Here is a 14,636-nt window from a genome sequence, read left to right on the forward strand (position 1 = left end):
TTTGTGATTTGTTTGTAATTTATGATGTATGTCTGATTTAAATAAAGCTTGTTTGAAAACGGATCTGTTCTTATCAGTTTAATATTCTGGTTATCGCTTCTCGGCCTTTTGGCTAAGATCAAGTGTAGTATCTGTTCTTATCAGTTTAATATCTGATACGTCCCCTATCTGGGGACCATATATTAAATGGATTTTTAGAACAGGGAGATGGAAAAAGAGCTTGCTCTGTCCACTCCACGCATTGACCTGGTATTGCAGTATCTCCAGGACCGGTGCACCCCTTCTTTAATGCAGTTTCTAAAATCAGAAAGAATTGAATTCAATGTTTTTTGTTCATTTTGCTTGTTTGTCGGATTTTGGGATGGACTCTTTGGCTTTGCTTTTCTTCTCCTCATTGGATTTTTCATGTTCAAAGTTGCAGAAGCCAGATTACAAGCTCATTTTGGTTCAACTTCAGCAACTGTGCATTGCATTGCCATGTAATGTGATGCAATGCTATCTTTCTAGCTCTCCCTTTTTACTTCCTTTTGGATAAACAGACATATTAGGCAAGCATTTTGGAGCTTTCACCTAAATAACTACAGGTGGTGAGATAAGCTGCACAATATAATTGACCTTTCAGTATATTGTTGCACACACACCATCTATTTAGCAAATGCCCTTGTTATCAACAGCAGCCTTTTAAACTCACCTGAGCTAACAGGTATGTGCGCTGGTTACTCTGCTGCGCTTAAAATTTCTTTTTTGGTTTGCTACAATGCCTTTTCTGAAACGTTGTCTCCTTCTGCTGGAACACTGACTTCTTTCATTTAATGCCTGCAGACTATAAAAGAGAACCCAACCCAAAAAGTTTGGTTGATTAGTCTGTGGCATTCTGTTAAACTGTTGCTTATGGCGGTCTCTGTGAGCTTCTCAGCGACATTCAGCCAGCCAGGTATCCTGCCTGCAGTAGATGGAATGTGGCAATGGAACGCTGGCTGCGCGTGTCATAATAGGCTCTGAGCCTTTATATACCTGTGCACAGCAGCAGCCACCTTCAGTCTGCTGCTGGACAGCCAGCAGCAGCAGCAGCAGGAGAGGTATGTAATCAGGAGCCCTCCTGCTAAGGGTAGACAGCTGCTCGTTCCACCCCACCCCCCGCCTTAATTGGTTCTCCTCCCTTCCAACGGTGTTGAGGCGGGTGGGAACAGCAGGGGGTGAAGGTGCTGTGTTTAAAGAGGTGGAGTTATGCAGATCTAAAACGCGTGGATTGCAGCAGCAGCAAGCCGAAAAGTGCAGGCATGTAAGGGATCTAGAGGTTGACAACATGTCTTCTTAACGGGAGTCCAGGAGCTCATCTCCACAAATGGACTTTTCAGGATCCTTGGGTGGCTCCGTAGTTTGAAACCAATTCTGGTTATCGCTTCTCGGCCTTTTGGCTAAGATCAAGTGTAGTATCTGTTCTTATCAGTTTAATATCTGATACGTCCCCTATCTGGGGACCATATATTAAATGGATTTTTAGAACAGGGAGATGGAAAAAGAGCTTGCTCTGTCCACTCCACGCATTGACCTGGTATTGCAGTATCTCCAGGACCGGTGCACCCCTTCTTTAATGCAGTTTCTAAAATCAGAAAGAATTGAATTCAATGTTTTTTGTTCATTTTGCTTGTTTGTCGGATTTTGGGATGGACTCTTTGGCTTTGCTTTTCTTCTCCTCATTGGATTTTTCATGTTCAAAGTTGCAGAAGCCAGATTACAAGGTCATTTTGGTTCAACTTCAGCAACTGTGCATTGCATTGCCATGTAATGTGATGCAATGCTATCTTTCTAGCTCTCCCTTTTTACTTCCTTTTGGATAAACAGACATATTAGGCAAGCATTTTGGAGCTTTCACCTAAATAACTACAGGTGGTGAGATAAGCTGCACAATATAATTGACCTTTCAGTATATTGTTGCACACACACCATCTATTTAGCAAATGCCCTTGTTATCAACAGCAGCCTTTTAAACTCACCTGAGCTAACAGGTATGTGCGCTGGTTACTCTGCTGCGCTTAAAATTTCTTTTTTGGTTTGCTACAATGCCTTTTCTGAAACGTTGTCTCCTTCTGCTGGAACACTGACTTCTTTCATTTAATGCCTGCAGACTATAAAAGAGAACCCAACCCAAAAAGTTTGGTTGATTAGTCTGTGGCATTCTGTTAAACTGTTGCTTATGGCGGTCTCTGTGAGCTTCTCAGCGACATTCAGCCAGCCAGGTATCCTGCCTGCAGTAGATGGAATGTGGCAATGGAACGCTGGCTGCGCGTGTCATAATAGGCTCTGAGCCTTTATATACCTGTGCACAGCAGCAGCCACCTTCAGTCTGCTGCTGGACAGCCAGCAGCAGCAGCAGCAGGAGAGGTATGTAATCAGGAGCCCTCCTGCTAAGGGTAGACAGCTGCTCGTTCCACCCCACCCCCCGCCTTAATTGGTTCTCCTCCCTTCCAACGGTGTTGAGGCGGGTGGGAACAGCAGGGGGTGAAGGTGCTGTGTTTAAAGAGGTGGAGTTATGCAGATCTAAAATGCGTGGATTGCAGCAGCAGCAAGCCGAAAAGTGCAGGCATGTAAGGGATCTAGAGGTTGACAACATGTCTTCTTAACGGGAGTCCAGGAGCTCATCTCCACAAATGGACTTTTCAGGATCCTTGGGTGGCTCCGTAGTTTGAAACCAATTCTGGTTATCGCTTCTCGGCCTTTTGGCTAAGATCAAGTGTAGTATCTGTTCTTATCAGTTTAATATCTGATACGTCCCCTATCTGGGGACCATATATTAAACGATTGATGTATGATTGTTCAGAGCAAATTCGGCAAGTGGCAGAAACTCAGACCACCCCTCTTGATTGTCTGCCACAAAACAACGCAAGAACTGCTCAACATCCTGGTTTTTCCTTTCTGTCTGGCCATTAGATTCAGGATGATATCCGGACGAAAACGACAAATGAATTCCCAACCTGTCACAAAAGGCACGCCAAAAACGAGCCACGCACTGAGGACCCCTATCAGAAACAATGTCAGTAGGAACGCCATGAAGTCTGACAATTTCCTTGACAAAGGCCTTAGCGAGAGTTTTAGCGCAGGGCAGTTTGACGAAGGGAACCAAGTGACACATCTTGCTAAAACGGTCCACGACCACCCAGATGACAGTAAAACCCTCAGAGGGGGGAAGGTCAGTTATAAAGTCCATAGCCAAATGTGTCCAAGGAGCACTGGGGACCTCCAAAGGACAAAGTAACCCCGCAGCAGGAGTATGTGAGGACTTAGATCTAGCACATATAGTACATTGGCGCACCCACTTAATGACTTCCTTCTGCCATCCAGGCCACCAAAAACTGCGACCCACCAGTCTCTTGGTCTCAGAGATTCCGGGATGACCTGCCAACCGAGATTCGTGACACTCAACAAACAAATCTCTCCTAAAGGTCCCAGGCACAAACAACCTCCCATGAGGAGTGTTAGATGGGGCATTCTCCTGAGCTTTAAGAATCTCATCTTCCAAAACGGAGTCTAAAGCAGCTATCACAACACCTTCTTGTAAAATGTTTTCCTCTTTCTCAGCACCGACTATGGGAGAAAAACTGCGAGACAAGGCATCCGCCTTAACATTCTTAGTACCAGGGATGTAAGTAACGGAGAAATTAAACCGCGAGAAAAACAGTGCCCACCTAGCCTGACGGGCATTCAGGCGCTTGGCAGCATCAAGATATATCAGATTTTTATGATCCGTAAGAACCTGAACGGGAAATTCCGCACCTTCCAAGAAGTGGCGCCAGTGTTCAAATGCGAGTTTAATAGCCAATAATTCCCGATTACCAATATCGTAATTCAATTCAGTCTCCGAAAATTTTTTTTGAAAAAAAGGCACAGGGATGTAATCCATCCCCGTTATCCTGAGACAATACTGCGCCAACCCCCACAGAGGAAGCATCAACCTCAACCAAAAACGGCCTAGTAACATCAGGCTGCATAAGGATGGGAGCAGAGGTGAACCTCTCCTTGAGATACACAAAAGCTTCAATGGCCTCAGAAGACCACTGAACCGCATCAGCACCTTTCCTGGTGAGATCAGTCAGAGGTTTGACAATACTAGAAAAATTTTTTATGAATTTTCTATAGTAATTGGCGAAACCCAAAAACCTCTGTATCGATTTCAAACCAATAGGCCTAGGCCATTCCTGCACAGCCTGAACCTTAACCGGATCCATCTCAAAACCTTTGCTGGAGATAATGTAGCCCAAAAAACTAATTCTCTGTACAGCGAACTCACATTTCTCCAGCTTAGCAAAAAGCGAATTGTCCATTAATAACTGTAATACCTCACACACGCTCCGCCAATGAGACTCCAGATCTGGCGAATAAATCAAAATGTCATCCAAATACACAACCACATTTTTACCGATCAAAGGTCTAAGGATGTCATTAATCAGATTCTGAAAAAATGCAGGAGCATTAGTAAGACCAAAAGGCATAACCAGATTCTCAAAATGACCCACAGGAGTGTTAAAAGCAGTCTTCCATTCATCACCCTCCTTCATGCGCAACAGATTGTATGCCCCCTTAAGGTCAATTTTAGAGAACCACTTGGCCCCCAATAACTGGTTAAACAGATCAGGAATCAATGGCAGTGGGTAAGGATTGCGTACCGTAATTTTGTTAATCTCACGAAAATCCAGACAAGGACGTAAACCGCCGTCCTTTTTTTTTACAAAAAAAAATCCAACCGCCACAGGAGACTTAGAGGGCCTAATGTGACCGGCGGCCAAACTTGTCTGTATGTATTCCTCCAAAGCCTTCCTCTCAGGAATAGTAAGGTTAAATAAACGACTTTTAGGAAGAATCGCTCCAGGGACAAATTCAATAGAACAATCATAGTCTCTATGGGGAGGCAAAACCTGCGATTCTTTCTCAGAAAAAACTCTCCAAAAATCCTGAATAGGAACAGGCAATTCTCCCCTATCCAAAGCTGCAATACGCCCGTTACAACACTTGTCATAACATTTATGGCTCCAGGATTTAATTTCACTGGTAGACCAATCCAGTACAGGATTGTGAAATTTTAACCAGGGCAAACCCAATATTACTGGAGAAGGCAAGTTATTCAACACTACCAAATCCAATTTCTCATGGTGAACACCATTAATAGTGAGAGGAAATTCACAGACCTTGAGAGTAATATTCTTCAAAGGGGAGCCATCCACAGAAACCACAGCAATGGGGGATGATAAAGGTTCAGGTTTTAAATTGAGTTTTTCCACGAATCCCCCATCAATTACATTCAGTGTAGACCCGCAATCAACAAACACCCGAAATTCCATTAATTTTTCCTGAGCAATCGTGGAAGCAGCTAAAAATATACCCTTGGAATTTAAACAGGCAATACGGGCGTGACTGACCATTTTTTTTTCTTTCTTCATACGAAGCTCACAGCCTTTAATCAAATGACCAGATTTTCCGCAATAGAAACACAAGCCTTCCGAAAAACGACGGTCTTTTTCTTGAGAGCGAGGTGCCACCGATCCAATCTCCATCGGTTCACCACTGTTAGTACACACATTATCATAACCAGAAACTGACATAGCAGAGGATTTGCTCTCATTAACCCTAGCACGCAGTCTTCTATCCACCCGTATAGCTAATTGCATAGCCTGTTGCAAATCCTCAGGTGTAGGATAAGCAATTAGCAGGTCTTTAACCCTTTCACTGAGCCCAGCAAGAAATAGACTTTTCAGAGCAGAATCGTTCCACCCTGTTTGAGTGGACCAACGACGAAAATGAGTACAATATTTTTCCACATTACCTGATCCTTGTTTTAAACGTCTCAACTCAGTCTCAGCTGATGCCACATGGTCAGGATCATCATATAATAATCCTAAAGCAGAAAAAAAACTATCCACTGATCTGAAGCATGTATCACTAGGTTGCAAAGAAAAGGCCCACTCCTGAGGCTCTTTGCGCAAAAGTGACATTATGAACCCTACGCGCTGGGATTCATCCCCAGAGGACTTGGGTCTCAAACGAAAATACAATAAGCAAGCATTTTTAAATGAAAAAAATTCTCGATGTTCACCAAAAAATAAATCCGGCAAACATACCTTAGGCTCCAAGAAATATGCTCCAGGACAGTTACTCACGTGCTGACGGAGTTCGGCCACTTCCAGAGAGAGTCCCTGCAGGTGTTTAGCCAAATCCTGAACCGACACCATGATGGAACAAAAAAAAAAAATCTTTCCTTAGAGAATTTGCAGGCTGGACTTACTGTTATGTTCTGCTACCAAAGCTAAGGAAAGAGAGGAGATCTGTCCCTACTATAGGACTCAGCTGAATCCCTACGATGTAACAGGGAACCTGATCCTGCGATCAGACCTGCTAAAGTCCTAATCTAGTCTGTACGGAGACCTATAGATGTGGGGAGGGAATCCCTACAAGTACTAAGGACTGGGAGGAATATGGGACACCTCCTAACAGAAATAGTAGCAGACAGACGAACAAACAAAATAGATAGAACATAGAGGTCCGTAGACCAAGCAAACTAACAGAGCTAGATACAGAGCACAGGCTAGCTAGAAAGTAGATATACAATGAAGTCCAGCAAAGCCAGAAGGGCGGAGCAGGATTAAATAGGCCAACAAGGTCATGTGACCAGCAAAGGAAAAAAAACCTAACAGCAAGGTTCTAACACTATCACCAGGTCAGCAGGTGCAAAGAGAGACAGTAACCAAGCTAGGCCTAGCTTCAGGCAGGTCAGAAGCTTAGAGAATAAAGCAACGGATCAGGAGGCCCTATACTCGCTCACTGGGGAGAGTCCAAAAGTGTGCCCTTCACCTGGAGTACCCTGGACCGTGCCTGCAACATCACCAGTAAAGGTACTGAAGCTTACCCCCTTGTGAGTGTCCGTCTTTCCTCCGAGACTGTCCTGCCGTCTCTCCCCTGCACCACCATCCATTACACCCCACGCTGCCCTGGAGCAAGCTCTACCTGTGGAGAGCCACACCATCCCTGCTGCCGTAACACCAGCTCCAGAGGACTGCTCCTCAGCGGCGGCTCCCTCTAGCCGCAATCCACAGGTGGCGTCACGAACACTTTCACAAATCCCCTATATCTCCCCCTTTGACTGACCGCCCTGGGTCACGGACCGGGCCAGCTACCATGATATACCCCAGCAACCAGAGGCCCGGCTGCCGAGTACCCCACGGCCCTGGGGGCGCGTCAGAACAAAGGGTAGTTATTAATGGAACACACTTAGACTGGGTCTCAGTTAACAGTGGGGTACCACAGGAGTAAGTATTGGGCCAGCTTCTTTTTAACATATTTATTAATGACCTTGTAGGGGGCATACAGAGTAGTATTTCAATATTTGCAGATGACACTAAACTCTGCAGGGTAATCAATACAGAGGAGGACAATTTTATATTACAGGAGGATCTATGTAAATTAGAAGCTTGGGCTGATAAATGGCAATTGAGCTTCAATGGGGATAAATGTAAGGTAATGCACTTGGGCAGAGGAAATAAAATGTATAATCATATGCTTAATTGTAAAACACTGGGCAAAACTGTAACTGAAAAAGAACTGGGTGTATTGGTGGACGACAAGCTCACGTTTGGTGGCCAGTGTCAGGCATCTGCTGCAAAGGCAAATAAAATAATGGGATGTATTAAAAGAGGCCTAGATGCTCATGAGGAGAACATAATTTTACCTCTATACAAGTCATTAGTGCGACCACACTTAGAATACTATGTACAGTTCTGGTCTCTGGTGAATAAGAAAGACATAGAGCGGGTGTAGAGAAGAGCGACCAAGGTTATTAGAGGACTGGGGGGTCTGCAATACCAAGACAGGTTATTACACTCGGGGTTATTTACTTTGGAAAAACAAAGGCTTAGGGGTGATCTTATTACTATGTACAAGCATATGAGGGGACAGTACAAAGACCTGTCTACTGATCCTTTTACTCTGAGGCCTGAGACAAGGGGACAAGGGGACAAAGGGGCATCTTCTACGTCTGGAGGAAAGAAGGTTTAATCATAATCACAGACAGGGATTTTTTACTGTAAGAGCAGTGAGACTATGGAACTCTCTGCCGCATGATATTGTAATGAGTGATTCACTACTAAAATTTAAGAAGGGCATGGACGTCTTTCTTGAAAAATATAGTATTACAGGTTATATATACTAGATTCCTTGATAGGGCGTTGATCCAGGGAACTAGTCTGATTGTCATATGGAGTCAGGAAGGAATTTTTTTCCCCAATGTGGAGCTTAGTGTTTGCCACATGTGTTTTTTTGCCTTCCTCTGGATCAACATGTTAGGTTATGGGTTGAACTAGATGGACTTAGTCTTCCTTCAACCTTAAAAACTATGTTACTATGTACAGTACAGACAAAAAGTTAAAAAGATTTTTCTGTATGTTCATGACTATGAAAATTGTACATTCACACTGATGGCATCAAAACTATGAATTAACACATGTGGAATTATATACTTAACAAAAAAGTGTGAAACAACTGAAAATATGTCTTATATTCTAGGTTCTTCAAAGTAGCCACCTTTTGCTTTGATGACTGCTTTGCACACTCTTGGCATTCTCTTGATGAGCTTCAAGAGGTAGTCACCGGAAATGGTTTTCACTTCACAGGTGTGCCCTGTCAGGTTTAATAAGTGGGATTTCTTGCCTTATAAATGGGGTTGGGACCATCAGTTGTGTTGTGCAGAAGTCAGGTGGATACACAGCTGATAGTCCTACTGAATAAACTGTTAAAATTTGTATTATGGCAAGAAAAAAGCAGCTAAGTAAAGAAAAACGAGTGGCCATCATTACTTTAAGAAATGAAGGTCAGTCAGTCTGAAAAATTGGGCAAACTTTGAAAGTGTCCCCAAGTGCAGTTGCAAAAACCATCAAGCGCAACAAAGAAACTGGCTCACATGAGGACCGCCCCAGGAAAGGAAGACCAAGAGTCACCTCTGCTTCTGAGAATAACTTTATCCGAGTCACCAGCCTCAGAAATCGCAGGTTAACAGCAGCTCAGATTAGAGACCAGGTCAATGCCACACAGAGTTCTAGCAGCAGACACATCTCTACAACAACTGTTAAAAGGAGACTTTGTGCAGTAGGACTTCATGGTAAAATAACTGCTAGGAAACCACTGCTAAGGACAGGCAACAAGCAGAAGAGACTTGTTTGGGCTAAAGAATGCAAGGAATGGACATTCGACCAGTGGAATCTGTGCTTTGGTCTGATGAATCCAAATTTGAGATCTTTGGTTCCAACCACCGTGTCTTTGTGCGACGCAGAAAAGGTGAACGGATGGACTCTACATGCCTGGTTCCCACCATGAAGCATGGAGGAGGAGGTGTGATGGTGTGGGGGTGCTTTGCTGGTGACACTGTTGGGGATTTATTCAAAATTGAAGGCATACTGAACCAGCATGGCAACCACCACATCTTGCAGCGGCATCCTATTCCATCCGGTTTGCGTTTATTTGGACCATCATTTATTTTTCAACAGGACAATGACCCCAAACACACCTCCAGGCTCTGTAAGGGCTATTTGACCAAGAAGGAGAGTGTTGGGGTGCTACGCCAGATGACCTGGCCTCCACAGTCACCAGACCTGAACCCAATCGAGATGCTTTGGGGTGAGCTGGACCGCAGAGTGAAGGCAAAAGGGCCAACAAGTGCTAAGCATCTCTGGGAAGTCCTTCAAGATTGTTGGAAGACCATTTCCGGTGACTACCTCTTGAAGCTCATCAAGAGAATGCCAAGAGTGTGCAAAGCAGTCATCAAAGCAAAAGGTGGCTACTTTGAAGAACCTAGAATATAAGACATATTTTCAGTTGTTTCACGCTTTTTTGCTAAGTATATAATTCCACATGTGTTAATTCATAGTTTTGATGCCTTCAGTGTGAATGTACAATTTTCATAGTCATGAAAATACAGAAAAATCTTGAAATGAGAAGGTGTGTCCAAACTTTTGGTCTGTACTGTAACTATGTATGGAATAATGGAGGACTCACTACTAGATATTGTGGTGTCTCTGCACAAACCACTTAGTGTAACTCCAGTCAAAGTACCTGTATCCCTGGCCTTACTAATGACTCGCTGTCAGGGTATGTGCACATGGCGTCTTTTAGACCTCAGTATATCTGCATTTTTCTTGTAGGAAAACGTTTGAATAAAGCTCTGATGGTGTTTTACCTGAAGTGTCTTTTGCGATGTCTTTGTGTTAGTTTTTTTGCAGCGGCTTCACTGCGAAATCAGTCTATATATAAAATAGTAGCAGCTTCCAAGCGGAAGCTTCTAGAAGAAAAGACCAATCACTTCTTTTAGCCACTTCATAACTTTTGAAGCCAAAAGCAGTTAAAAGAAGTGACAACAGACGGATCATATGCACAGCAAGTCCTTTTGACTTTTCAGTACATATGTTCATTCTTTTTGACGTTTGTACAACTTTTATTTTAGAATAGACATTTATCATCAATCCACCTGCTCTGTGCACAATGTTATGGAGTTCCCAGTATGCATACCATGCAAATAAGGTGAAAGCCACAGAATCAATATAATTGGTATAACATTCTTTAATGTGTATACATATATATATATATATATATATATATATATATATATATATATATATTATGAACAAGGTCATGTGACCTAAACGTTGGCCCATTGCACACAGACGTTTGCTGATGATTGTTGTAATAAACTTCTAACTTTCGGCTTATATTGGAGAGCCTGGTTTCCTCTCTATCTCTACTTTCCAGAGCATCTTCAAAATCCCCTCACAGAAAAGAGAGAAGGGGGTTCATCCGAAAATCGTCATGTGCAGGAGCAGGTTTCTTCTTCAGCGTCTCAATAATATCACAGAAAGAAGACCGCTATTTCATTGATCCTCATCTGAGAACTCAGTACTGGTACGATGTTTCCCAAAGCTGATGGTAAACTAAAGAAAAGACAGAACAGAAGTAAAGGTGAATTATTTTTTTTAGCATTTGAAATGAATGCAGATGTAATCTATATGTTCTCTCTTACCTGGGCTGACGTACAAGATGGACTCTTCTAGTGTCACTGCCAAACTCTTAACTTCTTCCATGAAGATTTAAGATGTTCCACTGAATTTTAGAAGGAAGCAGTGTTTGCGACACAGGGGGCAGCGAAGGTTGGAGTTGAGCCAGGTAGAGATGCAACCCTGATGGAAACAATGATTGCATGGTAGCACTGTGACTTCCTCTCCGGTCTCATAATCCGTCATGCAGATGACACACGACTCCTCCTGAGATGTTACAGCTCTTGTTGGGAGGTTCCTAATTTGCTGAGCTCGCCAAGTCTGCTGCCTTTCCTGCAGATTATATTGTGCAGGTGGTGATGGTGGCCGCATCTGTGGCGGAGGCGTCATCACTCCCATTCCCTGCTGCTGAAAGATGATGTTGAACAGACGGTTTGCCTGCAGTAATTGTACAGGAGATCCACTTGCAGCTGGAGACTCCCTGAGTCTGCGGCTCGGCAGAACGGGAAATGGCCGTCTGAATTCAAACTCAGTGACGGTGTCTGAGGATCCACTGTCATCCCTTCTGCTCTCTGATGTTTCTCTGGAGGGCTCTGCAGGGACTGGTCTAAGTGGAGAGCGGCTTCTTTCCCTGCTCTCTTGTCCTCTTTGCCGGAGAGGAGTTCTGGCTTCTCTGCCTCTCGCAGTGACAGCAGTGGCGTCTGTTCTGTGTCCACCAGTAGTAATTAGTCTTCTCTGATCCCTTTGAGAAGATCTCAATTGATGGACAATCATAGCCTGACCTATAAAGAAATAAAATGTACTATAAATATGCAAAAGTTTGTAAAAAACACTTTTGAACCAAAGAGAAATAACCTGCTGTTGCTTTGGGGTTTAGGGAGAGGAGCAAAAATTGATTAATGTTTGGGCTAAATAAACCTGCTCAGTGGATCCCCTCTCTACAGACATCACAGAGCAGGGGTGGAACCAGATTGCAACTAACTCATCCCCCAAGGACTATGAATGGGAAGGTGGAGGATGCACTGAGTGTACTGAAACCGCTTACCCCAGGGAAATCTCCTCCCAGAAAAGATCCTATAAGGTGGGAAAATTCTCTCACTTACCCTGATTTTCTGGTCGGCTCATCCAAGTCTCGTTGTCAGCAATAAGCTGATGCAGCTCCCTGGAAGTCATGGTTCAGTTTCCCGGGGCTGAGATGGTAGAGTGATAGAAAATGAGAACTAAGTTCTCTGCTGGCACGGATGTTATGGTGCCAAAATATCAATAAGAAGCTGTAGAAGTAAAGCACTAGATGTATGAAACAAACTAGCTCGCACTTCCAAAACCAAGGTAGAGTCTCAGCGAAAACTTCAACTCTGAAAATGGCGCTGATGTCACCGAGTGCATAGATTGTATAACCTCACAGCATTCTATGTCACTGTGACATCACATGTGAGACCAACAACGCGCTGTCATGATGGCTGACTGTCCAATCTGTTATATACATATTATAAAATGTTATATTATTATATATTATAATACACATTGTAAAAAAATATTATATTATATTATTATTAACCATCTAACACTCTTAAGGTGTGTATATGTGTCTAAAGCATAGGAGATATATATATATACATCTTATGAATATCAGATGCCTTGGAATAATAATCCTATACTCACCTTTCAGACCCCCAGTACTGCTGCTGTCAGTGTCCCCGCCGACCTCCGGGCTTCTCTTTCCCGCAGGGGCCATTGTGTGACCACTGCAGCTAATCAGTTAATACATATTTCCCATTCATATGTTTCATGTTGATGTAAATTAAACACTTTTAGAAAAGAAAACAGATAAATAAGATTTTCAGAATACGGCATGTACTAAGGTGGATACTCATGGTATGATATGCAGAGAGAGGAATACTGGGAGGACACAGAACATGTTAGTCCACCTGCTTAACCCTCAGGATAATTCTTATCAGGTCATATAGGGGTGTACATAGAAATCCACAGACCCCATAGCAAAGATCTGAAATGGGACCTCTTATTGGCCACTGGCTGCCATTAAGCAACCCAGTGATGGTCACAGAGACCCCCTGTCTAGCTGCTTAGATACCATAGTTGCTGGTCACTATGGAAGCTAAGGGGTTAAACTGATGTAATCAGAGCTAGCTTGAATTGCAGCAATTACGATTGGCTGTCTGCTGTGTAAAACAGCCGGCACCCACTGGGTATGGAGTGGGCTGAGCATGTGAGTTTGCCCCTTATAAACCATCATAACTTATGCTGTATATATACGATATATGCAGGGGATGGGGCTATTCGGCACTAGGCTCCTCCTGTTCATGGGCTCCATAGCGGTCATGTGGCCTGCCAAAATTGGGTGTATGCTACTGAGGTCATACATATAATATGGAAAAAAATATCATACAAGGTAAATAATTGAAATTCATATCAGAAATAGTCCAGTTCTTTAGTGCCCATTCACATTAAAGGAAAATCATCTGAATTGACTGAATTTTGTGGGACAGGCCCATTATCCTCCCATGGAAAGCACATGCATGCTCGGCTGAATCAGGCATACATGAGTATAGGAGCAGAGAGGGAGAGAAGAGAGGAAGGGAGAAGACGGTGATTGGTGAGTATCTTAATCTGCCTACATCACATAGATATTTAGGATGGATTAGGGAATCGTTAGCTTGGAGCGCTTCTTTCTCCAATAAGTTTTATTGATTTTTATAAACAAAGAAAAATATACAAACAATGAACAGAGAACGCAAAAGCGTAGGCAAATTATAGATGAAAGTTACCATAACATTGAGTGATGAAAATATCCAGCATGTGAAAAAGTGGAAATAATAGGAGGGGTATAGATGCGGAGAAGGTTGGGACTGCTTGCCTCCCATGTAGACAGATTTTGATAAGGCATATGGGGCTCTATTACCCTAATCGAGATCTCAAGTAGGGGAATGACACCTTTGCTCTCACCCAGGTTCACCTGTCATGGCAGGTGTTGGTGTAACACAGAGGGAAAAGGGAAAGGGAGCCCAGACACTAGGGAAAGGGGGAAGTGGAGACCTCATAGTCTGGTCTAACGTCACCCTGTCTCAACTACCGTCCCTATAATGCCTCTTCAGCAATCGCCGCACGCGTGCCTTGCCCTACTTTCCCTGGCGTATGGCTATGGCTAGGGATGGAAGGAGATGAGCATTAGTGAACCTCCAGTAAACACTATAGACAACAAGGGAAGACAAAACAGGGGGAAATTGCTTAGCTTTAGATGACTCCAAATATGCCCACGGCCTCAAACTCCAGAGAGGACAAAGAACTGCTCCTGCTAAGCCTCACAAGTAGAAATGAATATAGCCAGCGACTCCCTCTCAGACACACCAGGTATATATACACCCAGGCCAGAGAGATAATTAGCAAGAGAGAGGTAGCCGCTCAGTTGTAAAGACAGCCTCTTATTTAAGAAGCTGTCTGCAATGCCAAACGTAGAGATCTCCTGCAACCCACTGCAGGGCGACAGTCTGTCACCTCTGACACACTCGTGACATCACCAGAGGGAAACAGTTGATAACATAATTGGGAGAATAGGGGAACAGGAGGTAGGATTGATGTACTCAGACTGAA

The 14,636-nt window shown here is 43.6% G+C and overlaps 3 non-coding genes across 3 annotated transcripts; all 3 read left to right on the forward strand.

Annotated features, from left to right (window-relative positions):
- The first annotated feature begins 92 nt into the window (after positions 1–92).
- LOC141213066 (U2 spliceosomal RNA) lies at positions 93–283 on the forward strand. Its single transcript, XR_012282644.1, has one exon. It is a non-coding gene; the product is annotated as a U2 spliceosomal RNA (small nuclear RNA).
- Positions 284–1,398: 1,115 nt separating this feature from the next.
- On the forward strand, positions 1,399–1,589 carry LOC141213067 (U2 spliceosomal RNA). Its single transcript, XR_012282645.1, has one exon. It is a non-coding gene; the product is annotated as a U2 spliceosomal RNA (small nuclear RNA).
- A 1,115-nt stretch (positions 1,590–2,704) lies between these two features.
- On the forward strand, positions 2,705–2,896 carry LOC141213186 (U2 spliceosomal RNA). Its single transcript, XR_012282748.1, has one exon. It is a non-coding gene; the product is annotated as a U2 spliceosomal RNA (small nuclear RNA).
- The last annotated feature ends 11,740 nt before the right edge of the window (positions 2,897–14,636 follow it).

Source organism: Phyllobates terribilis, unplaced genomic scaffold (assembly GCF_046119375.1).
Source record: "Phyllobates terribilis strain yellow unplaced genomic scaffold, ASM4611937v1 Scaffold_187__1_contigs__length_3656778, whole genome shotgun sequence".
Taxonomy (NCBI): domain Eukaryota; kingdom Metazoa; phylum Chordata; class Amphibia; order Anura; family Dendrobatidae; genus Phyllobates; species Phyllobates terribilis.